Source organism: Pinus tabuliformis, chromosome 8, assembly GCF_031772625.1.
Source record: "Pinus tabuliformis cultivar Carrire ecotype Pingquan chromosome 8, CPIR1, whole genome shotgun sequence".
NCBI classification, from domain to species: domain Eukaryota; kingdom Viridiplantae; phylum Streptophyta; class Pinopsida; order Pinales; family Pinaceae; genus Pinus; species Pinus tabuliformis.
The window spans coordinates 1,828,020,828-1,828,047,031 of NC_142294.1; the positions used below are offsets into that span (position 1 = coordinate 1,828,020,828).

At 36.3% G+C, this 26,204-nt stretch overlaps 2 pseudogenes; both read right to left on the reverse strand.

Moving 5' to 3' along the window:
* Positions 1-21,687: 21,687 nt before the first annotated feature.
* Positions 21,688-22,264, reverse strand: LOC149243580 (uncharacterized; annotated as a pseudogene).
* A 1-nt stretch (position 22,265) lies between these two features.
* On the reverse strand, positions 22,266-23,574 carry LOC149243581 (pentatricopeptide repeat-containing protein At1g80270, mitochondrial pseudogene; annotated as a pseudogene).
* Between the last annotated feature and the right edge of the window lie 2,630 nt (positions 23,575-26,204).

Genomic DNA, 26,204 nt, shown 5'->3' on the forward strand with positions numbered 1-26,204 from the left:
GAGAACATGGTTGCTAATCTAGATGATGATTGACAAATGCTGCTAATGATAGTTGTTGATAACTATCTGGTTGTAGATATTTCGTCTCTGTGTCATGTATTTCTTTTTTGTCAAGGTCATGTAACGGCCTACCTTGATTTCCTCACTATGCCTGGGATGGATAATGTAACGTTCTTGTTTTATCTTGTGTAAACTTCTGGTGTATCCCCACTTGGTTGGGAGATGGATGTATGTATAAGTCTTTGCTGGTAGGAAGGTCATTTATGATGTATAAGGTTATGTATCTTCTTGTAGAACATCTTCTTGTAGACCTTGCCTACAGTCAGGGGGAGCATGGACAGTACAGTAGAGCAGAGATTCCAGCATGTACTCAAGGGGAGCATAACCCTTTTCCCTTGACATCAAAGGGGGAGAATTACTTTGAATGATTTGGTTGCCATCAAGTCCAAAGGGGGATATTGTTGGCATTATGACATAGGTTTGGCACTATGGCACAGGTGTTGTCCTTGATGGCAACTCACTCAGATGGCAGATCACAGTTCAAGCTCTCAGAATGGAAGAAAAATACATATACGCAGGTTCCTCTTAACTAGGCCGCATATACACGCGGTATTGATGATCAAAAGTCACGTATGCGTATACACGCACTTTCATGCACAAAAAAGCGCGTACATGTGGGAAAGCTTATTTGTTGGGTCCATGGTATTTGGACCTATGGTTTTGGACCTTAGTATTGTGTCTGAAGTATTGAACCCATGTATTGGATCCCTAGTATTGGTTCTCTGTGGTTTGGACCATGGTTTGAGAAAGGCCTAAGACTATAAAAATGAGGAGATCATTTGGCAAAGGATTGACTCAAGTATTTTAATATCTTATGAAGAGCAAGATCTAAAATACTAGTGATTTTTTTATGGTCCATAGCTGAATCTAAATCAAGGAGGAACCTAAGCGCAAGAAGATGGATAAGTTCTATTGATGGGTCAAAACTCAAGCCTTGAATAGTAGTATCTTTTGTGTGATTTTGATCTGTTATATTTTTGTGCATGACTTGATCTATAAATCTGATAATCTGGGTGTAACTAATATCTGAATATTTGAAAGAATGAATTATCTTTTATAGATCCGTACGTAGGTTCAGCAAAGCAAAAGCGCGTATACACGCTGGTTCTGTAATTCAAAATAGTGTATATGCAGTTTGGCCTTAATTCAGAAGTGTATGCATGAAAGTTGTACAAATTGAATTAGCGTACGTCTCTTGAAATATGTTTTAGCTAATTCTGATTATTGCTGCAGTGTTCTGGATTGAGAATTGTTGTTTGGTTACTGTTACTATTTTCTGGGTCCAACATTCAGAGAAGTGGTTATTTGATTCAGTTTGTTTGGTGCAAGGAGATTGGTTGATACAGATATACTTGATGTTATTCATGGATCCAGTCTGAAAATTTATGAAACGTGGTCCCTGGAAGAAAAGAGAATGTTGTAGCCTTTAGTAGGTCAGCATCTACGTACTAATACCTCAGTTAGTACAAAAGCTAAGGGGGTTGTAGCTCCCTTCCAGGAGAAGCTAGAGAAGGAGAGAAGGTTGTAGCCTTCTACAGATAGCAGCCTGCGTACTGGTATAAGACTGCACCAGTATAGAATCATTGTAAAAAGAAGTTTCTAATTAAAAGAAGATAGAGACGAATTGCAGCAGGTGGTTTTCTCCCACATTGGGTTTCCACCTTATATCTTTGTGTCCATGTGTGTGATGACCTATTCTGTTTTACTGCTCCTGTTTACTGTTCTTATTATTAATGAAGTCTTGATGCACTGATTAAAGATCTACAACTAATGAATCTTAAGTTTTCTGATATACCTTGGTTTCTTTAGGCACAGTAGCATATTACGCAGTTTCCCATAGCTGAAGTAGCGTATACAAATCTGATTGTGAAATGAAAAATAATTGATTTGATAATACTGATTCGCCCGCCCTCTCAGTATTATTTCCAACAATCTTTGCATCATTGAAGATCTCGTGGCTCAGTAGGAAGGAAGATTTTCATCTTTATTAAGATTTGTTGTTGAAGAATACTCCAGTTCATATCATCAGTTCACTGGTCACAAAATTCCACGCTGCGTTGAGACTTAAGCAAGCCAAGTGTTGCGCGGAACCATTTGTGATTAAGACTCCACAAATCATGGGTGAACGTTGAACTTCAAAGCCGTGTTTGGAAAAGGATAAGTTAATACTTTATTTCTTTTAAGTGATTAAAGCGTGGTTTTTATTTATAAAAGGGCTTGAAAATTTTGAAATTACTTTTGTAAAAAGGAGTAGCCATCATTTACTTTTTGAGAGATATAAAATGTGGAGTTGGGTGAATGGAAACAACTCTTTTTGAAGATTCAGTTTTTTTTTAGAATTGTAGAGAATGTATGTTTGATGGAGATCGGACTTTGAATCTAAAAGATGATCGCACATGATTACCATGGAACTATGTTTTTGAGATTGGAGATGACTTTATGAAATGGATATAAATGTAAGTGTCCAAAACTTTTGTAATTTGGAGCAATAAGTGATTTTGTGGAGTGATAAGGATTGATTTTTCTTTCTTTGTAAGTTTGAAGTGATCGGTTTTTCAAAAGAAAGCTCATTGTTGTAGGAGGTTGAGTCAGCTTTTTGAACGCATTTTCTTCCAAAAATTGTGAGTGTCAGATTCTCATTGTTTGAGAAAGCTTCCGTGGCAATGTTGTAAAAGATGAAAGGTTGATGATCTCAATACTCAATAAAGACATATTGTTTGTGGTGATTGTGTCCTAGATCCGCCTGAAATTGAATAATGGGATCTTAGGTACATCATGTGTATTTGTGATGGCGAGTGTTTTTATGGCTTCATGTTGTTGTTTATGATTTGTGTCTAGTTTTAACACATAAATGATCACATTTACCACACACATAAATTTCAATACAAGCAAGCACAACACTTGTAACAAAATAGATGCAAGGAAGGATAATTAAGCTCAACACATGCATTTGCATCACTACAACAAATAATCAAAGTTTTCAACATCGACATTCTACCTCAACAAACAAATTCACTCAATATAATCAAGTTCATGAATCTGCAAATTCCAGCATTTCAAAGAAAAGTCTACATCACTACAATCAAGTTAATTAATCTATAAACTTCAACATTTCAGAGCACAGTCTACATCAACATTATTGAACTTGTAATCAAACTCAAATTACATTGAATTGTAAGGGTGCATTCTTGGTTCAAATTGACACCCAAGTCTTGAATTGAGTCAAATTGAATTCATTGTAGTGAGTCTTTAAAATCATTGTAACCTCTTTTGGGTGCATTTTCGACAGTGTTTGACACCCTTCCTTTAAAGAACAATCAAGTGAGTCCACGAGTTTTAACTCTAAATGAAACAAACACCAAGTTCACATCTCCTACAAGTGAGCATGGTTATTCCTTCTAGTGAGTGTGAAGTCATCAAGTAAATCAAGCAAGTTGAGATCGACATCAAGCAAGATTGAATTCTAGAGTTCAAGCAAGCAAGTTCTACAGCTCTAGCAAGCGTTCCCAGCAAGTGCAATAAGCAACAAATCAAGCAAGCATGTCATTCAAGTCCCATAGCAAGCGAGCTTGTCATGCAAGTAAAAAATCAAGTGAAACAGTTCAAAGCACAACATCTATGACAAGAGAGCCTGATTTCAAGTGAGCAAGTTTAGATGGTGCAACATATTCAGTTGCTAAACATTATTCACAGTTTGATCATCTCTAGTGATGAAGCCATGGTTGACATCAGCAAAGAAACTCTTGCTGATCTTTCATGGCATCCATGACAAACACATGAAACCATTGAGTTTCTTCAACTCGAGTCGCAACTTCAGTGGAATGAATTGCAGGAAAAGCGGGATTCTTTCAAGTCTTTGAACCATCCATATGATAAGTCATTCATCCCAACAGCTTCAAGTGTCGAAGTTGTTCCAGTTCAAATTTCTTCCAAACCCATCATTAAGCCCTAGGAATAAATTCAAAATAAGAATCGACGAGGCTTAGGATATGTCACTGAGGACACCAACTTACGTATCCCAGATTTTTCCAACCCAATTAAGTTCGTCAATGCAGGATTTCTTGCACAAGTCACCTCAGTATGTTTTGAGAAAGTTGCAGACAGAAAAAATTGCATGCAACCTGAAGTTGAAGTCCAACCGAAATTTTCTCATTGTCAAAGAACCGGTCATATGGAAGATCAATGTTTTGATCTCCATCCTTATTACCATTGTGGCAAGCAGAATCATTCCTCAGAAAAATGTCGCAACCAACAAAAATCAACCAGATTGAAGATACATTATGAATGGATTGATCATTGCGAATGGTCATCCACAATCAAAAGATTGTCTCAGATCTACAACCGACTACAATCACACATAATGCAGCCAACAGTGAACTAATGATGGTACTCTCCTGTTGTTGAACGAGGGAGTACAACAGTGAAACTCTCGTACACCTGAAGGGGTGGAGTTCAGATATATTTTTGAGAATATTGTCTCTCCTTTGAGCTGACAAAGGGGGGAAAATGTCAATGAAATTGACAAGTGGTTGTTAGACTGAAAGTCTCGACAACATCAGCGAAGCAGCTAGTGGGCATCTTCATCAGCCAGTCGGAATTTTTCATCAGTAGTGAGCATCAACAAATTCGCCAATGGGCAATCGACAACAAAAGCAGTAGTGAGCAGCTTTCATCATAGCAAAAGTAACATTGAGTTTTTTTTCGACATCATCAGCTAGTGGGCGATCATCGTCATCAAATATGCTAGTGGTCGTTCATCTAATTGTGTCAGTGGACACCAGATGTTGTTTTCAAGCAAAGGACAGTTGGATCCTTTTATAGCTTGGCACGTGATGGAGTTGTCAAGCATCATTCAGAGATGAATGAGGCATGCAGCTGATTCATGTTCTCTTCAAATTTGAGTTTCTTCAGCATCCAGATTTGGCGATTTTTTCAGGCAATATTTTTGAAGATCAAGATGAGAACTTGGAAGATGGTTCCTCGTTCTTATTTTGGATTTATCATTGAAGGGGGGAATTTTAGCCTCTCTCATAAAACAATAATAAATCCAAAAATAAATAAATAAATTAAATATTCCAAGTTAGGAATTTGTGCCTAACTCTTGCGTTGTTCCTCTAAGATAGGAGTCAATTTAGGTAACTCCTATATTGGTGTGTGTCTGGTGAGAAATTATCTCAACCAAAGGAGAAATTATCTCAACCAAAAGTGTCTAAGATAGCACGCACTAGCTTGAGAACATTGTCTCTCATCTATTTATTTGTAACACTATATTCAATTATTTTAATGAAAATGAAAGAGAGAATACCTGAGGAAGCATGAGGCTTCTGCCTTTTCTGCCAATATTTTGTGTGTTGTTTTTATGTGTGCTTTATATATTTGTCTGAGTTAATTTCTTTTTTCAATAATATGCATGGGAGAGGAAATAGTAGATGGAACATTGGGTGGTGGCATAGGAAAATATACCATTAATGATAAGATATTAAAGATTCTTACACCAACTTTCTCATATCATAGAGGGTTATCGCTAATAAATGGAACCATTTTTTAAGAAGTAATCAATTACATGATTGGTGTACAATACTCAAGTTGATCAATAGTAATGATCTTTCCTTCATGGGTAAAAAATAATACGAACAATAAATGGCATGACAATAGTGTTAAGATAATGATGACACTGAGAGTGGGTGGGTGAATCGGTGTAGAAATGATTTATACCAATTTAAACAATTTCACAATTTGATCATAACTAAAAATATGATAGAGCATCAATGAACATCATCATCACATGAGCACATGAAAACACTATATGTACATGGAAACACTAACTGGAGAAAACCACAAATATTTTTATCTACTTCACTCTTTGATTACATCAATTTGTAGGCATCAAACTATTAGGTGGACCAACCCCAAAAATAGATTTATAGGTACCAATATATTGTACACTAAACCTTAATTAGGCACCAACCTCAAAAATATACAACCACCAACTTGTAGTAGGCTCCAACCTATTTGAGGCACTAACCTCGAAAGTATGCAAGCACTGACTTGCAGTAGGGTCCAACCTGATTAAGGTACCAAAAATATTGAATGAGCGTGCCACTTGGCATGCTGTTTTGTGGGAAGGAAAGATGTGTCCAAACACAATATAGGTGGAATTATCACAAATTGTTGGTGATAGGCGCCACATTGGGAACCGCATGCCGAGATGGTTAAGAATATGATAGGGAATTAAAGTATATAACTAAGACCATTCACCACCTTACAAGGAGAGGCTTTCAAATATTGAATCGGTCAGTTTAGTACACATGCTTGTTGTTAACACATTAACCCCTCAATCCTTTGATTGACAGAATGATAGGTGAGTTTAGGGGATTAAGAAGTGCAACACATGTCCACCACCTCCTCCCCTAGTGACATGAAATTTTCACTCAAGGCATATGAAGAGCTCTACAATTTGAATCCTACTACAATAAATTAGGTGAGTTATGTTATGTGATCTAGGGAAAAGGTAGGGCAAAAAAATTCTTATAAAAGGAGTGGGAATGTAGTTATTTAATCATGTGAGGGAAAACCATGATAAATGATTTCTAGAGGTGGAGAGTTGAGTTTATGAGGCAATGGAAAGTTGAGGTAATGAGGTTATTAGGAAATTGAAAATTTGGGTTATGAGGCAATGGAGTGTTGAGGCCATGAGGTGATATAGTGTGAGGCATCAATAGAATTAATTTAGGAAGTTTCATGTTGTGTTAGTGTATAAGGAGGAGTGAGGAGTTTTGATTGAAGGAATGGCATTTCTTCTCGATCTCATGACTTTGTTAAAAGGGCGCACCGACTGAATTGATAGATACTTCAAAGGGGAGGGTACAACTAATTTATATAGCTTATCGTGACATTTCCTATGGAGGATAGTTGCAGGAAAACTAGGAATGGTGGTGTCAAGATGGTCCTTGTAGCAGATACCACAACATCAAAAAGGATTCATCTTTTCATATTTCATTGGGTGGTATGAGGATCACACAACGTTCCATTTTATGATCTAGATTATTTGGGTTTGTAGGGATAAGAATTTAACTCACTAAGTGGAAAGGTTGCTTGAAATAGTGGAGACAAGAGAAGGGATGAGTGGCTTGGGATGAGCTAGAGCATGGAAAATTTTAAGGATGAAAATTTATATTAAAGTTTAGAAACCTTGGTGAATATTACTAGTACCGCAAACTATAAAATTCCTAGCCACATTTTTGTTAAAATTTCAAGCTTCTAATGATTTTATTTAAGTCTATACAAAATTTTGGAAATTCTTACAGTAAAATAATTTAATACTATAAAAAATGGGTGAATATTTATTTTTTGAAAATCATGAAAAATTAGTCCACTTGCAAATATTAGCCCCTAAAATTTTCCGTGAGCCAGAAATGTGCATTGGAGGCCTATTGGAAGCAAGTTTTGAAGTTTTGGTTGCACACATAGAAAAACAATGTAGAAAACATCGCATTGGAGCTTCGTGCAAATATGATAGAATGTGAAATAGTAGTGCATAAACATGGTATCATGCATTTGACAATGACATGTAGATGTAATGGTGGATATGCACAAAATTTCTTGATTTGAATCAAATATCTTCTACTCATGATAATGGGTCAAGGTAATTCTTTTTGGAATACCATATACACCTACTAGTAATTGGGATTTTTACCAAGTTACGAGTCCAGCTAAATACATGAATTGAATTTTGAATAAATTGGTAGAAGCCAACTAGGGTAGAGTATTTTGGGTTGGGTTTTGTTTCAGTTGTTTGGATTCCATCTTTGAGCTCTGTCGTAGGGATTATCCTTGTGTTTTTTATTGGTTAGCTAGCTAAATATGGACAACAGTGATAATATGTTCCTTCGAAAGTATGTAAGCTTTTAATTTTTTAAATTTGTGATCAAAAGATAAGTCGATGAGTCGAAGGAACCTTGGATAAAACATAAATATGTTGACATTCACATTTTTTTTTTTTTGAAATTTGGTAATAAACTACAAAATTCTTGCTTTAATCATGCTTGGTGGCACCTTAACTCGCCATATAAAAATTTGTTTCTATCACCTTGAAATCTTGTGTTTTTCTACCATGACCAAAAGCAGGAGTACGACAAAGATTCTTTACATAATATTTAATACATTTTTTCCTAATTACAAATATGTTAATAACCATATAGTCTTTGTTTGATGAGAGTGGTTGAACTAACTACATTTATGTTGTTGAAATTTTAAGTTGTCGCGACCTAACTACATTATTGTTTTTCTTTCCCATAGTCATAACCTTGATATTATATTTGAATAATGACAAATGATATGTATAAAAGGTTGGGATGCTATATATTTTTTAAAAGGGGTTATGTTTTAAAGGTATCAAAAGCATTATTTGAAACTCCATGATATGGCTCAAAATTTAGCATAACCATAAAAGTTTTTATTGTGATCTTTGAAATTGCACAAGGAAAATATGATATAATCGTTATGATGGACATTTTATATGGTTACACTATATAATCGCTACAGTGGCTTTTGATATGGTTATATGATGTTATAGTTACGGTGGGCATTTGAGAATGGCGTTTGGTATTTTATATATATATATCAATGGTTTGTTATAGCCCTTCCGCCTTACTCTTATATGGTGAGGAGATTGTAGACTTATTTCATGTTAACTTTAATATGTTATTCCAAGTTAAGTTGAATACACATATTGGAATGTCGACGTCAGCAACCTATATGTGATGCATCACCATGTGGTATCACGTGGCAGAATCCACATGTGGGCATGCAAGGTAATGTTGTAATCTTTCCGCTCAATTGAGACTTGTTCTTCCTTTCAGCTACATGCATTCGGTTAAACAATTCAACTTTCATAAGCTCTGCCCCATCTCTAGTCTTAAATGCATTATCTAGGAACCCACAACTTTATCCTCCAATTTTAATGTACCTATCCTAGTATAAATCGACAATTGTTATTGCTGAAGAGATTTTCCCCGTTAACGCTTAATCTTTCAACTTTGAATTTTCAAGTTTATTTAGGATTTTTACCACCTAGAATACCACCGTGACCGGTGAGGAACATTGAACCTGAACTATAGTCTCTAAGCTTTTCTGTTGGATAACTGCGCACTTCACTAGTCTTTGATTTGGATTACGCGATGTTATTGATGGTTGATTACATATTCCAATGCATCTTCATTGGATAGTTAATTTATGTTCTTTTTTATGGACATTTTGATTATAGATCAATATTTTCTTTAGTCTACCTTACAGTCATTCCTCTTGTCATCCCTTGTCGAGATCTCTATGTCATCAATTCAAGGCTACATTGCAAAATGGGACTTCAGTTGAAGCTAAGTTTATTTTTTAATGGTGAATGTGAAATTCTAAATGTTCTTTTTCCTTAAAATTCTACTCTTTAATTCAAGACTCATTGCAAAATGGAACTTAAGCTGAAGCTAAATTCAATTTTTAATCATGAATGTGAAATTTTAAATGCTCTTCTTTCCTTAAAATTCTCCTTTGTAGGAAAGCCCTTACTTTAATTTTTATCTACAATTCATTGCTTATAATAATCTGATGTTCCCTACGACACTTACACTACGAAAACTAAGAAGGGAAAAGGCCTCTAGAGATGTCAAGCCTCCCCGCATGCTCAAAGTTTTTACCTCAAGCAATTCGCCATGGGAAAATTCATGTTGCATGTCTTTCTTACTAAGTATCATATCCACAATTTCACTGTCACATTCTTTACATTACACGTAATTCGTCATTGCAGCCATTGCAACACCAAAATCATAAGTCAAAAAACCCTATTCCAAAAAATATAAAAAAATAAAAGAAAAGGGGAAAGAAAATGCCCCATTTGAATATAGTACCAAAAATAAATTATGGCATTGGTACTATGAAATTAAATTATCTTAAAAAAAATGTGAAGAAAGTAGTTGTCAAAAAATATAACATAGTTTCGAGTTTGAATTTTCTATTTTAATAACTAAAGGGGTGAAAAATAAATGGGATAATGTGTTTTTTGTTAAGTATTTTTGACACCCATTCTATTGCATAATTTTCCTCCCTACACTTTCTACCATCCTAACCTTTCAATGAATCTTCACTCAACCACATGAAAAATAGTTAGCCTTTGATGGTGCAATTGGATTGTAGTAATTTAAAAGAGGATTGAGTAGACCTATTAACTTAACCTATTTTGGTTGTTTGCTATTAATTTTTGGTTAATTGCAAACATGAATTGAGGTTCCACGGGACGAGGTAGAGGCTTAGGAAGAAGAAATAACCCCCTTGTCCACTGGGTACAAGGAGTAATAATTTTTTTTTTTTTTTTTTTTTGCATTTTAATGTCAACTCTGATAAATTTCATTAATTGGTCAAGGTAGGTTACTAATATCTTAGATTCTTTAAAGTTTCTTGCTTCCCTCTTATATAAAAAAAATAGTGCCACTCCTGAGGCTTCACCCAAATATACACAATATTCCTAGACCATAGCTACATAATAACTTTTGGGATACTAATGATGGCTAGAGACATATCGAGATCCATCCAATATTGATAATAAATGTGAATCAATCCATCATGCTTCTACTCACTCCCACTCTCTTCTTACTCATATCTCTTTGTCCCGCTCTAATGAAATCAATCCTGATTCAAATTCTAGAAATCTTATCCTCCATACTCCAAATGTTGATGCTCACCTTAACAATTCTCAAGCTGGAAAATATGTTAATATTTCAATTGATAAATCTACCAACTGTAAGCCATTATCTATAAACTCTACAAATGTGAATTTGGAAAATAGTCCCCACCGCGTTTTACCCTCTGAACTACTCACTATGTCTACTACTTCCCCTAAAGACACATTGAACAAATATGCATGGATATCAGGAAATCTACCATTTCGATGGAGGAGTTCTTGGTTAAAAAGTAGGAAATTTCAATGGCATTTACTTATAAAATTCGATGTCTCGTTCTATGTTTAATTTCTAAACAACATTAAGTTTTAACTACGACATATTTTTGAGGTGTACAATTTGATGGCAACAGACAGACGTATACTTTTTGACTTTGTTATATGTGTGTGTTTTGAGGGTATCAATCTAAATAATTAAAATATTATGCAATGCATGCATATAAGATATTTATATGAAAACTATCTTGCATCTTAATTTAGAATAGTGATGGTCATGCGGAAATTTCTGATGACATGGACGTGGGTCCTCCACGCCTTTGAATAATTACATACTCCTATTTTTTAGAAGCTTGGTTTCTTTCATCTTTTCTTTAACCTAACTAAACTTAAGATTACTTGTTAAAAATAAAATTTATATTTAGAGTAAGGCAGATAATTATATAATTGTAATGAAGACAACTTGAGTACAAATATCAGTTTGAATGAGGAAGACAAGATCCCTCAATTGCTGAAAAACTTTGGTATAGCAAGAGTTTTATTCTTCACATGGGTATTTGAAATTTTGTTTAGATATTTGCATCTTACAAACTTTGTTCTACAGGGATTCATTTAAATAGAAACATTGGTGCATGCCAAACCATATTTCTCCCAAGATATCTTTCAATTTAGTCATAGATGGTTAAAATTGGTTGCATGTTTTTCAATATTGTCCATTTGTAGTAGCATACAAGTTCCTAAACACGTTTTCTAAGCTAGTTGCAACAAGTTTGGATTAATTTTTTTCATAGTTATTAGCATTTGACCTATACGGTCCTAAAAATGTTGTCATTTGTTAAGAAGCTATTAAGAATATATTTTTAAATATACAGAGTTTGTTTTTTATATATCTAAACATTATCTTTTAAGGTATTCAATGAAGGATGTCATGTTGGTTTTGCCATATTGTGTATTGTTTTTATTATTTATATTCTTAATCCTCTTTTATTGATGCAACATATGTATTATATATTGTATCATTATTTTTTGTGGAACTGTACTTTAAACAACGATAGTAATCTATTTGTGCTGAGCTTTTAGTACGTTTTGTTATGATGATATTCATGCAATTTAAATCTATTGAATTTAACTATCACGTTTAAAGCCCTTGTATGTATTTTAGTATCTCACTTGTTTTCTAAACATATGGATATTAGTGTTATTCTATAAATATTTTTCTCTTTCGTTTACTTCGAAGTTTTATAATATTCTAAGAAGGCTATAAACCGGGTACCATTCCCAAATTCTTGGCATAGCCAACTGAAAATCGGTAAGGGTGTAAATTGATTTGCATAACCATCAACATCCTTCTTGGTGACCATACTAGGGAGTGTAAAGTGACTACTGTTAGAGCCTAGATCGACCTCAGGCTGAAGGGAGGCAATCTTAAGATAACCACAAACCAATCTTAACATGGTAGTTAGCCCTCCCAGGTCTGGAGAGGGCTCTCTCCTTGTCAATCTCAGTTGAGATGACTGAATTAAATATGGATTTTAGGCTAGGTATAGTAGCTCTAGGGTTTTCTGGTTGATTTTGAAGGTTTTGTTGCTGGATCAAATGGAGCAGGCAGCTTTGGGTTCGGGAAATGAAGTCAGAATTGCAGGGTGTTCTGTGGGGCGAGGTAGGTAGGTGTTTTGGCACTTGGAATTGATTGAGATGGTAGGTCTAAGACTGGTGAGGAGTTGAGTAGGCAATGAAATAATCATGATTCCTCTTCAGACAGCTGAAAACATCAAAAGCTAAATGTATTCCCAAGGCAGAGCACTGTTACCAATGTATTCTACCTATCTATCTTGATTTCATTTAGTTAAGAAGAATGAAATAGATTTTGGCACATATAACACATGAGAAAAACTAATGACAGAAGGAGAAACAATGCAAAAACACATTATGACAAGAATCCCACAAAAATAGTTGTAAATCCTAGTTTATTTCCTTGCCAAACTATTGTAGAGATGTACAATGAGGCTCAAAGCATCCACAAGAGTTCAACCTTTGCTAATGACTGAAAAAATACATAGTATAGACATCAAACCACCTATACTGGCCATGAGGGGTCAAATCCATGAGAAGGGGGGTGGTTTGAACCATTTCTAAACTAGGAACAAGAATATAGGCAGTGGAAAAACTTGCCTCTGTAACCATGGAAACTGATTCAATTACCCCTCAACCACCTTGAAATGATGAATCTACCCTCTAAGGTCCTTTTGCAATAACATTTACGTAGCATACCGTCATTTACAATAATAAATTCATCCATGACGAGGGAAAAAGTCAATTTGTTAACTAGGCGAAAACTGGATTTTTGAGCAAAACTCGCAAAATTTATCCCATGCATAGTGCCACTATTCCTATGCGCAGTGATACCTCAGACCCAATGTTGGAGGCCTTCCCCTTGACCAAATTGAGCCCAAGATAGCTCATTGGAAAGGTCTTCCTATCTAGTTTCTGGAACATCTTGAATTTTTGCATTTGGATGCTATTTGCATACTTGAAAGTGGAATCTTCAAAGGCTCCTTCCTATGAGTCAAAAAAGAGGGGAGAGGTCATTTTTTTATGGTTTTTTGACCTTTAGGTGACCAAGATTTTCTCCAAATTTTCTAAAACTTTCAGGGATTGATGTTCTCATCATTCTGAATCTAAATATGCAAGACATTTCTCTAAAAAGTGTCCCAGTCAAAAGCGTAGCACTGGTGGCGCTGTGCACCTATGCCAAATTCGTGTGTTGCAAAATTTAAATTTTGAAAATTGCAAAATCTTACCAAAATTTTCCCAAAATTGGCACAAGGCACCCTTATCCACTGCTTTGATGAGCTAATGAGGCATCAGCTAGGATTCCAGTTTGTCTTGCTCTTTTTGGCTTCTCAAGGCCTTCCTCAACCTTGCCTTAAGCTTCCTCATCCTTATATTGCATATTTTCTTCTCTATCATATAGTGATAGGCCATGCGATGAAGCATCTTCTTTTCTTCATTGGCATTCTCAAGAAGCTTTTAAAGGTGTATGTTGACCCTTTCAAGCCAAGTTTCCGGGTCATTCTCAATCTCTTGCTCAATGGAGGTCATCTTGACCTTTGCCTTCTTTGCCTTTTGCTAGTTCTCCTTGATCATTTGCAACTCCATGAGGACTTGCTTGACGGCCAACTGCTTGTTTTCTTGCTCAAGACAATTGATGATGCACTTTTCCCTCTCTAAATTGACTAAAAAGGCTTATATATCAGCCTCTTGCTCTTTAATTATCATGCCTTTGACAGTCTTCGGGTCTTGAGCATCCAAGTCAATGACATCAACTCCTTGTGTCTCCTCATGATCAACAAGGTCAAAATCTCTCTCTTGCCCATAACTAGGATCCTTCTCGTGCATCTTTTTCTTGCCTTTACCTTTACCCTTGTGTTGCTACCCATCCTGTACCTGTTTAGCTGAAGATGAAGGCAAAGCCCCTTCCACTCCTTGTGGATATAGCATTTTCCTGTGGCCTGAAGATGAAGGTGAGATCCCTTCCACACCTTGTGGAGATAATACTCACCAGGCAGCTACAAAAAGTTTCCTAGTGCCTCTCTCATATGTCACAAATACTTGCACTCCAACAGTTTCAGTCTCTTGAACCTTTTTATGTCCTGAAGGTCCACCTTCTTCTTGAGGCATTGATGAAAAGGCTTGAGGGCTTTTGAACATTTCATGAGAAATGAAGGTCTCCCATGGTATGTTAAGTAGGTTCAGCAGATGCAAAACAATGATTTTAATCATAGAGAAGTGGTAGATGCTGGTTAGCTATTGTGGGTATGATTTCTTCTTTACAATGAGTGTCATCTTCTCAATGTTTTTGAATATGAAGTAGGGGATATTAATCATTCTCGCCCTAATGAAATTCATCAGCAGTCTAATGTGGTAGGCATACAATCTGGAGAACCTACCTTCACAAGTAAAGTACTTGATGATGATATTCATCAATGGAGAAAACCCATCCTCCAAGAATTTAAAGGGGAATACTCTCTTGAGTTTATTATGATATTTAGCCTTGATGTAAGGCTCATAGTACTCCCTGTCAATGCCTTGACCTTTTTTCTACTTTTCACCCACATTTGGAATACCTGTAGCCTCTGAAATGATAGCTGGTGACAAAGTGAATGTAACTCCAGCAAGGTGTACCTCATTGTTGTCCAAATGTGTCACAAGCAACCTTGCTAATTCATGATGAAACTTAACCCTCTCCACCATTTCACAGAAACCAAAACATGATTGATGTTTGAAACATGAGATGACAAGTGGACAAGCAAGCAATTCCCTCAAACTAATGGGCACCTCCCTGATTATCTTTCCCCCTTTGTGAGCTTCCTTTGCTGCAAATTTCTTTCCCTAGAACTGTCACTATGGGTATCTTCCTCCATTTCATACTCATTGTTCCTCTCCATTATTGTACAACTGTTTCCCTTGTGATGAATGAAGTATGGTGAATGAATGTAAGATGAGTATGAAGGGATTTTGATAGATGAATGGGTGATAGTGAATAAGAGTGTCAATAGGATTTAGTGAGTGAGTAGGGTTTAGGAATAGTGTAAGGTTTTGCAAATAGTGTATGAAGTGGGGAAATATAGAGGGAATGACGTTTAAGGAATCTTGTATGCGGAATAGGTTTTAGGGAATAGCAACTAGATGAGGAAACATAGCAATAAAATGGTGGGCTTTTGAATTTATGAGATCCTTTGGTGAAAACTAGGGTTTACTTCCTTAAGAGACAAACTCACCAAAAACTCATTGCAAAAATTCTTTTGAGCAAGAATAGAAATGATACTTACTTGCAATGGAGGAAATTGGGAGATTTGAGGCGATTTAATGCAATTTGGAACAACTTGGCACGTTTTGGAGCTTGGCTACCAGGTGCGTAGTGCTCTCTCTTAGTGCCTCTTCTACGCGTAGCGCATGTTCAGTTTTGCATTGTGTAAATTCCAAGTGTGAAGCGCCAGCTGCCAGGTGCGCAGTGCCCTCAGATTTCTCCAAAAATACTATGACCTCCTCCCTTTTCTCAATAACAACTCAAGATCGCATTTTTGGCTCTCCTTAGCACTTGAAACATTCAACAATGAAATGAAATAAGATATGGATGACCTTTATATAGCTTTTCAACTTTTTATTTTTCATTCTTCAAAACCCACTTTATAATATCTATTTGCTTTCTTCAAATAATCTGTTTTTATAATATTTGACTTTCAGGCTTTTGACAGGTGGATTGATGCTTGATTGTTTGTCTTTTTGTTGTGGCATGTACTTGGAAAATGTCACCATGTGACCAAGAGTAGCATAGAAATGTTTATTACATATAGATTCAATAAAATTACATGAAAGTTACAAATAAAATAATGATGCTCTGTTTTCATCTCAAAACTAGTTTTGGGGTAAAAACTTATTAAGTTTACAAATTTAAGAGATTAAAACTTTTATGATGGTTATTGTCATACTCATGTGTCTTCTAACCCTAGATTGATGATTATTAGCAATATTCATTGAAATTTGACCATGGTAAAACCCTAATACCTAATGAGACTGAAACCGTGGACCTAAAACCAAAATGATGAAATGAACTGAAAATATACAGGAATCATGGACTGAAAAGTATGAAAAGAGATCATCAGATATATGTCATGAGGGAAAACACTGAAATGAACCCTACCATCAATTGATCCATGACCTAATGGAATGCAACTCATTGTGAATGGGACTCCTAATATGAATGCAAAAGAGTGAATTTTGATCACTGATGGCAGTGTGAAGACACTGACACTAACAACTGCCACCCCTTGGTCTTTCTATTTTTTCTTTCTTGGTTTATTTTTCTTGATTTTTGAAAATATTAAAATGGCTACTATCTTGCACGTGGTGCAAGATATGAATAATTGAATGATTTCATTTGAGAGGAAAGTTTATCCCACTCCCATTAATTTTTCATTTCATCCTCCTCTAGCTACTCAACCTGTCTTTATCTCACCTACACCAAGAACATTTGTTGTAAGTTTTCCTTGGTGGAACTTTTGTGAAGAGTATCATAATGATGCGATAAGCTAGTCCATTAAATCTAACAAAGAAATAATCTTTGGGAAGGAACCTACACCCCCAAAAAGTAATCTTGTTGAAAATAGACTTGATTGGTTTGAGGAAGACATTGACATTGTAAATACCCATGCTAATAATTACAACAAAAAACCCCAAATTAATTCTTTGAATCACAATAATTCCACTACTCAGAAATCTACACCCAATGCTAAAGATAGTAAATCACTAATCCTAACAAAACTTTTAATTCTTGAAAGGCTTCTAAGAGATAAAACATGATTAATGATCTGGCTAAGATCAAAGAAAATGTTATATTACTTGATCTATCATATACCCTTGAGTAGGTTGCTAACATTAAAAATTTCTCTAAAAATGTCCTAGAACATCAATTTCTTTTGTGACCATGATTGAGATGGAAGATGAAACTAAACTTGAGCCTACCTAAAACCAAGTTGTTGAGATTGTGACCAATTTTAAGCAACCCAAAAATTCCCTTTTTATATATCTATGAATTTTTTGATAAAATTCCCATTGTTTTTTGGTTGATAGAGGCTCTAGCCTTAACATGATGTCTAAGACAATAGTGGAGGAGCTTCGATGCTCATGTTCCAACGAGGTGTCCATGCTCACATTCAATAAATAAAAACAATCTACTATACAAGAGATTAAAGATGTGACATTTTTCATGTGCCTGCATCCTGAGATTCACACCACCTACAATATTCAGGTCATTGATATGGCCACTATTAATTAACGAATTATCCTAGGTAGGGACTAGAAGTCCGTAAGCAAAGGGTACTACTATATGGATGGAACTGACATCATCATTCCTAAATATCACAATAATATCATGGTGCACTAATAAGAGATAATTCTACCTTATATCATGAATCTCCCTCGTTGCTTGGCCAAATTTGTAGAATAAGACTTAGGAATATATTCCATCTTCAATGAAGAAGAAACTGAAATTTAAAATATTAATTATGTTCCTCCTTAATGTGATAAAATTTGGAATATGTTTTTCAATGGAGCATCATTTCAAGTCATTGATATGGTCATTATTAATTACTTGATTATCGTAGGTAGGGACTCGCAATCCTTAACCAAAGGGTACTACTCTATGGATGGCACTGACATCATCATTCCTAAAGGTCCCAAGAATATCATGGTGTACTAAGAAAACATAATTGTACTTTATATCATGAATCTCTCTCAATGCTCAATCAAATATGTAGAAGTGCACTTAGGAATATATTCCATCTTCAATGAAGAAGAAACTCAGGTTAAAAACATTAATGCTGTTCCTCCTAAATGTGATCAAATTTTGTATATGTTTTTAAATGGAGCATCATTTCAAGAAGAAATGGTGTTGGAATAATCTTGCGAAACCATTCTGGAAAACACACTCATTTTCTTATGAGTTGAATTTTTCTTGTACTGCCAATATCATAAAGTTTGAATATTTGTTCCCCATATTGGATAATGCCCTTAAGCTTGGAATTCATAAGCTTCATATTGTTTGGGACTTTGAACTAATCATAAATCTGATGAAAAGATTTGTTAGGCCCCTATACTACTAGTGTAACCGCTTATTGTTATTAGTACAACCCCCTTATTATATTGTTGTACCCATGTAGTCCCCATATTGTTACTATTGTGCCCCATAGAAGCCCACTATTGTTATTATTGTGCCCTTACATTATTATTGTTATGTCGGCTCTAATTATATTATGACCCCTTAGACTCCTATATATAGAAAGGAGGTCTTGTCATTTGTATCATCCAAGAATTATTCATTTGTGTAATGTAAAGGAGGTTGCCCCCTCGAAGAGGCATATTTCTAAGTGTTCATCTATCTTTTATATCTTTCTGTGAGCTGGTTTCATAGCATTTGGTATCAGAGCTTTGGATTCTAGGGTTTCGCTTCTCCAAATAGGCCATCTTGGAATTTTCGCTATAACTTCTTTTTTGCGACATTTCAGAAGTGAAAAAAAACCCATTTGAGATGACATCGCGTTGAACATCGAGTCTGAATTTCAAAGCTTGTCTCCCTATATTTTTGGTGGGGAATTATAACAACCTTACTTCAAATGCTATCAATGAATTTAGTAGTTGTAATATTACACATGTGAACCAAAGCATGAATGTTATTATAGATGGTTTGGAAATGTATGTTGTGGTGAGCACCAGTATTGCAGCAATAATACTGCAAATCCTGGGTTTCCTACTTTACTCTTATCAACTCGATAGTTCGTAACAAACTTGGAAGCATCGATGTTGTATGCACAAGTTCTACTTCTTACTGCAGGTTGTCACTTGGTCAGTCGGCGCAAGATCACTAGGAGCTCAATCCAACTTCTATGGATTCCAGAAGAAGCTCTAATTGTGATGAAAGGAGAGAAATATTACTCCATAGATGCTACTCTAACTGCAGAAAGGAGAAAGACTAAAATGTAAAGCGAACCTAGTAAATCCTAACTAACAAACTAATTCTACTTTTGTAGAAAGCACTATGAAAACCATGAATGGAATGCCATTACCTACTGAAGGAAGTAAAAAACATCTAACTATGCTATTTCTAGAAGTAAATAACCAAAAAAACTTATTTTTGGATTTTTATGTATTTTTATGTGAAATTGACATGCATGTAAATTTATTGTGTGTGAGTGTGGCAGCGAATAGGTGGTGTTGGAGGGCGGTTTTGGTACTTGAGGGGATGTATGATGGTGTGGATGGGTCCCAGAAGGTCTCAGGTGGACTTCTGGAGAATTCTCCCACACTCAGCCTTCAAGAGAAAGCCTACATGAAAATCTATAGGAGGACACAGGAAATCTACAAGAGGAAAAACAACGTTCTACACGAGGCCTACAGGAGGAGGACGAGAGCAATTTTCACTGTTTTGAGGGTGTGAGAGGGGGTGAAAAAGGTGGATGAAGGTTGGAATGAGGTGTTAGGGTGCCTATGGTCTACCATGAACCACCAGGAGAGAGAAAGATGATTGGATTCAATCAAGGAGAGAGGAAGAAGTTCTATGGAAAATGTAGGAAACTAAGGGAGAATTGAGGTGAGACTTGGGTGACCTGTAGGGCATGGATTAGATGGAGGATGTGATGGCTGATAGGGTGACCTACTACTAGAAGAGATTTGCTTCAAAGGAATTGATAGTCAACCAATAGGATCAAACAGAATTTTGCATCAAACTAGTCTAAACTATGATCTATGAAAGGAAATGCTGAGAAATATTGTAGGAAAGGAAAGCTTGAAAGAAGACTATTGCAAATCCTGAAGTAAGCATGATGAAGAAGATCTAAAACGAAGAAAGACTTGACTATTAACCTTCTAAAATGTTGCAAACACTAGAAGTCCTATGAAGGAGGAAAATCTACGTTTTTGGGGCAACAAGAGGGTATTTGTCTCAAATCATGGTCCCAAAGGGAGGAAGAGAAGCCAAGGAACTGTTGCAAGCCTTTTGAATCTTTGTTTATCACTGTTTAACCTACTATAGGAAGCACAAATGGAAGAAAACTACTAAAACATCAAAAGTAACCTATTCTTGACCATAAAAGAAATACATCTAACAGAAACCTAATATATAATTGAAATAAAAAATACAAATACAGGTAAAGAGGAGCTTGGCTGCTTGGATTGGGCCCTAACCTAAGAGCTTCAGCCCTGTGAGGTGTTAGCACTCGAATCTACCTTAGGCTGAAGAAGGAAAAACTTGAGGCAACGTCAAACCAAGTTCATCCTCGTAGCTAGCCCTACGAGGACACGAGAGGGCTCTCTCTAGTCAATCTCGATAAAATGAGCAATAGGGTGCGAGATGACTTAAATTGGGAATTGTTTTAGGCTAGTAAATGAATTTGAATGAGGGATATTTGATTAAATGACTAAGTTTTCTCGGCAGCGTGGGATCAAGAACATCATGAGCAGAGAGATTAAATCCGAGACATAGATTATCTCAGGAGGCAAGACAGGCAATAAACTTAGCATTCTATTTTGAACTTAAATGGAATGAAAATACTGCTAAGAGGTTGACAAGGGAAATAGATGAATCCTTATCAAACAAAAGAAAACAAAAAACATGAACACCTTCCTAAGGCAGAGCAGTAAACTGGATTCTACCCATATCACTTAAAAGTATTCATTTAGAAAAGATTATGAAATGAAATGGAAACATAACAAGCTACATATGAAACAAAGGAAAAGACAAATGCTAAATTCACACCATAAGAATCTCAGGAGTCAGAGCTGTATCTTTTCATTAAATCCCTGTCAAAAACTGTACAGTGAAGTTTTCCTTCACAGCTCTCCCACTGTTTTCCAGAACTCTTCAACCCTTTACACATAAATTTTCATACAATTAATAGACTTAGGAATGGGAAAACAGATCGATGAGAATAGGGGCCATTTCACCTAAAATCATGAGAATAGGAAAAATCTTCTCTAAAAAGGGGCAGTGTTACATTTCGTTTATTGATAACCAATTAAAAGACGGAATGTGGAACATAGACCCTTTGATTTTGCAAATGCAGTAAAAAATAGACCATTGGTTTCCTATCTTTCTGCTGTGGTAAGTATTTTGTGTTTTAATTTAGGCTTTACGGTTTCTGGTTCTTCACCTTCTGCTCCTCAACATTGATCATCCGTTGCACATTCATTGCATGGTGGTTCAGATATTTCTCATCCATCTCCATTCTTCGTTCAAGCAGATTACAATATTTTTCATGACATTTCATCCGCCCCTCCTCAGCCATCTTAAGGTTTGAAATGATCATCTTATTGTTCTCAGACAAGGTTGCCTTAATGCCAGCTATTTTTGATGATGATTTTTGCTTTTTCCTTGGATATTGTTTATCTCTATCAGTAGAGGTATCACTAGGGCTTTGAAGTGGTGTCTCAGGCATTGTATTTTCATGCATTATCACATTCTTTGCAGGTGTAAGGAAATCTTCAAATGTTTCCATGATCTGATGCAGATGTATCAATAATCATATCTCCAACATCATTTCCTTTCTAGCTAAAATGTTTATTCATTGCATCATATAGTTCCTTGGTATAATTAGTTGGTAGTCTCTTGTCCATCTGTTCTTTTGGTGTCATGTTCCAGTAGCTGACATGACCTGGTGGATTATTTCTTTCATAATGTCTAATCTTCTTATAGTCAGGTAGAATATGTTTCCATCTGTTGCAGGAGATGATTCAATCTCCCATTGAGGTCAATTTTATCTGCTTTCATTCTTTCCCTAATTCCATAGGCAGGAACACGTGCCTTTACATAAGATTTCAAAAGAGAAACGAATGCCCCTCCACTGCTAGTGTAGCCAACTTGTCTCATTCTATCAAAAATCTTCTCGGCATTGGCAACATCTCCTCTTTCTGCATACTTTTCTAAGATTGTAGCCAACGTCCAGTACTTTGGCCTTAACTGTCTCTGATTACAAGCTTTAAGAAAAATGGAATCTGCCTTTTCCAGCTCACCTGCATTGACATGAAGTCTAATGAGTGCATCCCAGGTATGTGGTTTTGATTGCACACCCATTGTCAGACATTCGCTTTACCAATTCCTTTCCTTTAAGCAATAAATGCTGGTTGGCATACACATTGAGAAGGGCACTATAATGCTTTGCCGATAACTTCTTCCCAGAATTGAACAATTTCTCAAATATCATTTCTGCTTTTTCAAGTTGACCCAACTTTCCCCAAGCTGCAACACCAGTAACATGTTCATCTGAACGAAGATTAGGAAAAGCTTTAAAATCTTTCCAAATTCTTTCCACTTCATTATGTTCACCTAGATCTGCATATAGAGGAAGTAGCATTTTCAAACGACTATGCTTATCCGTGAGGCTAACATTTTCCGGCTCCTTCATGAATACCTCTGCCTTCACAACAAGTCTCGCGTGGATATAATGTCTAGAAAGCAATTATAGAGTATCACTGTCCATCTCTATGTCTTCAGATTTCATGTTCTCAACAACCTGCTCCATTCCACCAATGTCGCCAGAAAACCCTCTTGCATCTATGAGAATCTTGTATGTGAATAAATTAGGTTTTTCATCTTCATCTTCCATCAGTTTTAATACATCTTGAATTTTCCCCTTTTCCAAATGTTTGCAAAGCACCAACAGCTCGTTATACTCAAAAGCATTTAGAGGAGAACCTTCCTCCTTCATTTTCATAAAAATCTCTTCAGATTTCTGAGCATTACCTGAAGATGAGTAGTTTGTTAAGAGAATTCCATACACTTGTTTCCCCCTCATGTCTAATGGTATACTTGCAAAATACTTGTCAATTTTAACGATGCCAAGTAAACTAGTCATCATGTCCAGTCGAGATGCATAATCTCTTTCATTCATCTTAAATGGCTTTTTCACCTCCAACCAATATGACACCTTGGTTGTTGTTGTGTTCAAAGAGCTTGCATCACTGCCATAGTTGGATTCAATCAAAGCCCACAAGTGAATCTTGTGAGATATGCAACACATGTATTGTCCATTTGACACTTAAACTACCTCCCACAAACATGACTATAAATTGTTGAATGCAAAAATAAAAGATATCACATGTCTTTTTCCTAAACATGTAATATGCGGAATGAAATGAATCTTCCCAAGCTGACTGTCGTTTTGATAGGAACTCACTCTCTGCAACATAGTATTATTCAACATATGGCACCAATTCAATGAAGAGGAAGAAATTAGCCGCATATTAAGTTTCAAGCTCAAATCCAAAGGTACTTTGTCTCCAGCTATTGGAAAATCATGTCCAAAGCTATTAGTATGCAAGGATGACCCTAAATTTTCCATTAAACCTGGAGGCTCATGAGGTTGAGTGACAACAGTCTAGGCTTTATTATTTGCCGATCCCTTAAATGCCGTGGCCATATCAATAGTCGTTCTTGAAGGCAAAGCACGAGAACTCGAAGAGAGCTCAGCAACATTACGACATTTGTTATATTCTTTACACTCAACCTTTAGTTCAACGTTTTTATTTGCATATGCGCTATTTAAGGAGATATCTGGATTACCGGATGAAGTGTGATTTCTATTCCTTCTCCAAATAAATTTTTGATGAAATCTTCACATCAGACTGTGTGGAACATCGGTTGGTCTCTTTTATCTATTTCTGGGCAGCTTGAGCAACTCAACTTTCTTAGGCCCAGAAACCATTACATCATTGGACTTCTCTCCTTGTGATGTCATAAACTAGTAATGCTCCAACTGCTCCTATGTAACGCTCTAGCTGCTCCTCGGAATGACACCTGTTCAGCCGTATCCCAAATTTAAAGTTTTATTTGATTTGTTATCAATGGTAAACATGCGAGCATCAAACTCCAAGCCAATTGTCAAGTCGTGGACAGATTGGAATCTCTTATCAGTGAACTGGAGGAGAAGACGTGCCCATCACTGAGTCTTTGGTAGCCACCTATACAGCTATAGTTCCTTCTAATTCGATGTGAGCTCACCTATAGATGTCTTCAAGCTCTGTTTGTTTCTTAAGCACAAGTTCCTTCATTTTGCTAGCCTTCAACTCATCCAATCTCCGAACCTCGATCTCAGCCTATTCAACAATTTCATAAGCAAGCTATCCTGGCCCTTTGACTTCATCGGTAGAAGATGATATATAGGACGTAACATGTTCAAATAATTTCTTCTCTTTTGTGGGTAAATCCATGAGATTCCAAAATTCTACTAATGTTGCCCCCAGTTCTTGAAGCTTTTGCAGCCTCTTCTGCTTCTCTTCTTTGAAAGAATGCACTATTCAAGCTAGTCTGGCAAGGGTGTCATTACCGATGCTCATTTTCTAACTATCCCTTGAATCAGTTAAGCTTGGATGAACTTCAGTAATGAGCTTGACGAAATCAACAGCCAGGACAGTTGAAATATCACGTATAGTGTTAACATGGTGAGCCACATTTTTTTTCGTAATCAATGTTTCTTTTCTGTATGAATCTCTTGAAGGCGAAGATGGAACTCGTCGAGCCTCTTCAATGATAGGTCTCGTTCATCAATAGCAGGGCTTTTTCTAGTGTCATCGCCATTTACATTTCCATATAATTCCCCACTGATCTTAACAATCTGCTTTTGAACATCCCAAAACTGAGCAACCCCCTCTTTCTTTTTATGTCTTAGCTCCTCCAAAGCAGGTGTTATGGCAGCAAGTTGATCCCTTAATGTGCGTGTTTGAAAAAACCTTTTTTAAATAAAAATAGCCAATTTCGCCTTTAATAACGAGGAAATGTTTTGCCCACGAATGATCCCGGTTGCAATTTCAACAATACCTCCTACTGGCTCAAGCTTCCTTTTTATATCGTGATCACAACCTTCACAAATCTGTGGCAGTGTTGTCAGTGCAGCATGTCACTTCCTCCAATCTTGATCAGATATGTACGAATATAATAATTCTGATGCTACTGGTAATATTTGTGTTACCCCAGGGGAATTTGAGAGGCGATCCAAGCATTCCTATCCTATTTCATAATTTCCAGTCACCCCAGCATCTTCATCCTCAGTTTCTGTAGTGTGCCATTCATAAACATCTTCTACACTAAGTAGCAATTTAACCAAAATAGGAAACAACCTTCCAATAAAATGATGTAGTTTCTCATCATCCTAGGAGCACGCTCTCTTGCCTCAGAAAGGGTGATTAGAAACTCCAGCGCTAAGTGGCGAATTCCTTATGCAATTTGAGGGAGAAAAGGCAAAATTTAGTGTTTTCGGGCCTGTGCGCTGCGCCATTCTCCCAGTGCGTCGTGTGCGCCATGTGCATCATGCCAGTGTATATTTACACTGGATTACGGTGCCTAGTGCACCGCGCGACCCATGTATGCCGCGCCATTCTCCCTACGCACCGCGCCATCTGCTCTATGCGCCGCGCACCCAAATCTACACACATTTTGCTTTTAATTTAGTTTGAGTTGCTCCTCCACGATGAGGCCAGCATATTCTGTAGTATTCTCCTTCAGCTTTGCCAGTTTGTTTGCAGAAGTACTCAGCACAATAATTCCTTTAACCTCATCTTCTGATCTTCGGCCATCTCCATTCTTATCACACATGTCAAAGAAGATCTGTAGCCTAGAATCAAAGTTTTGGTTGGCCATCTCCTGCCAGAATTG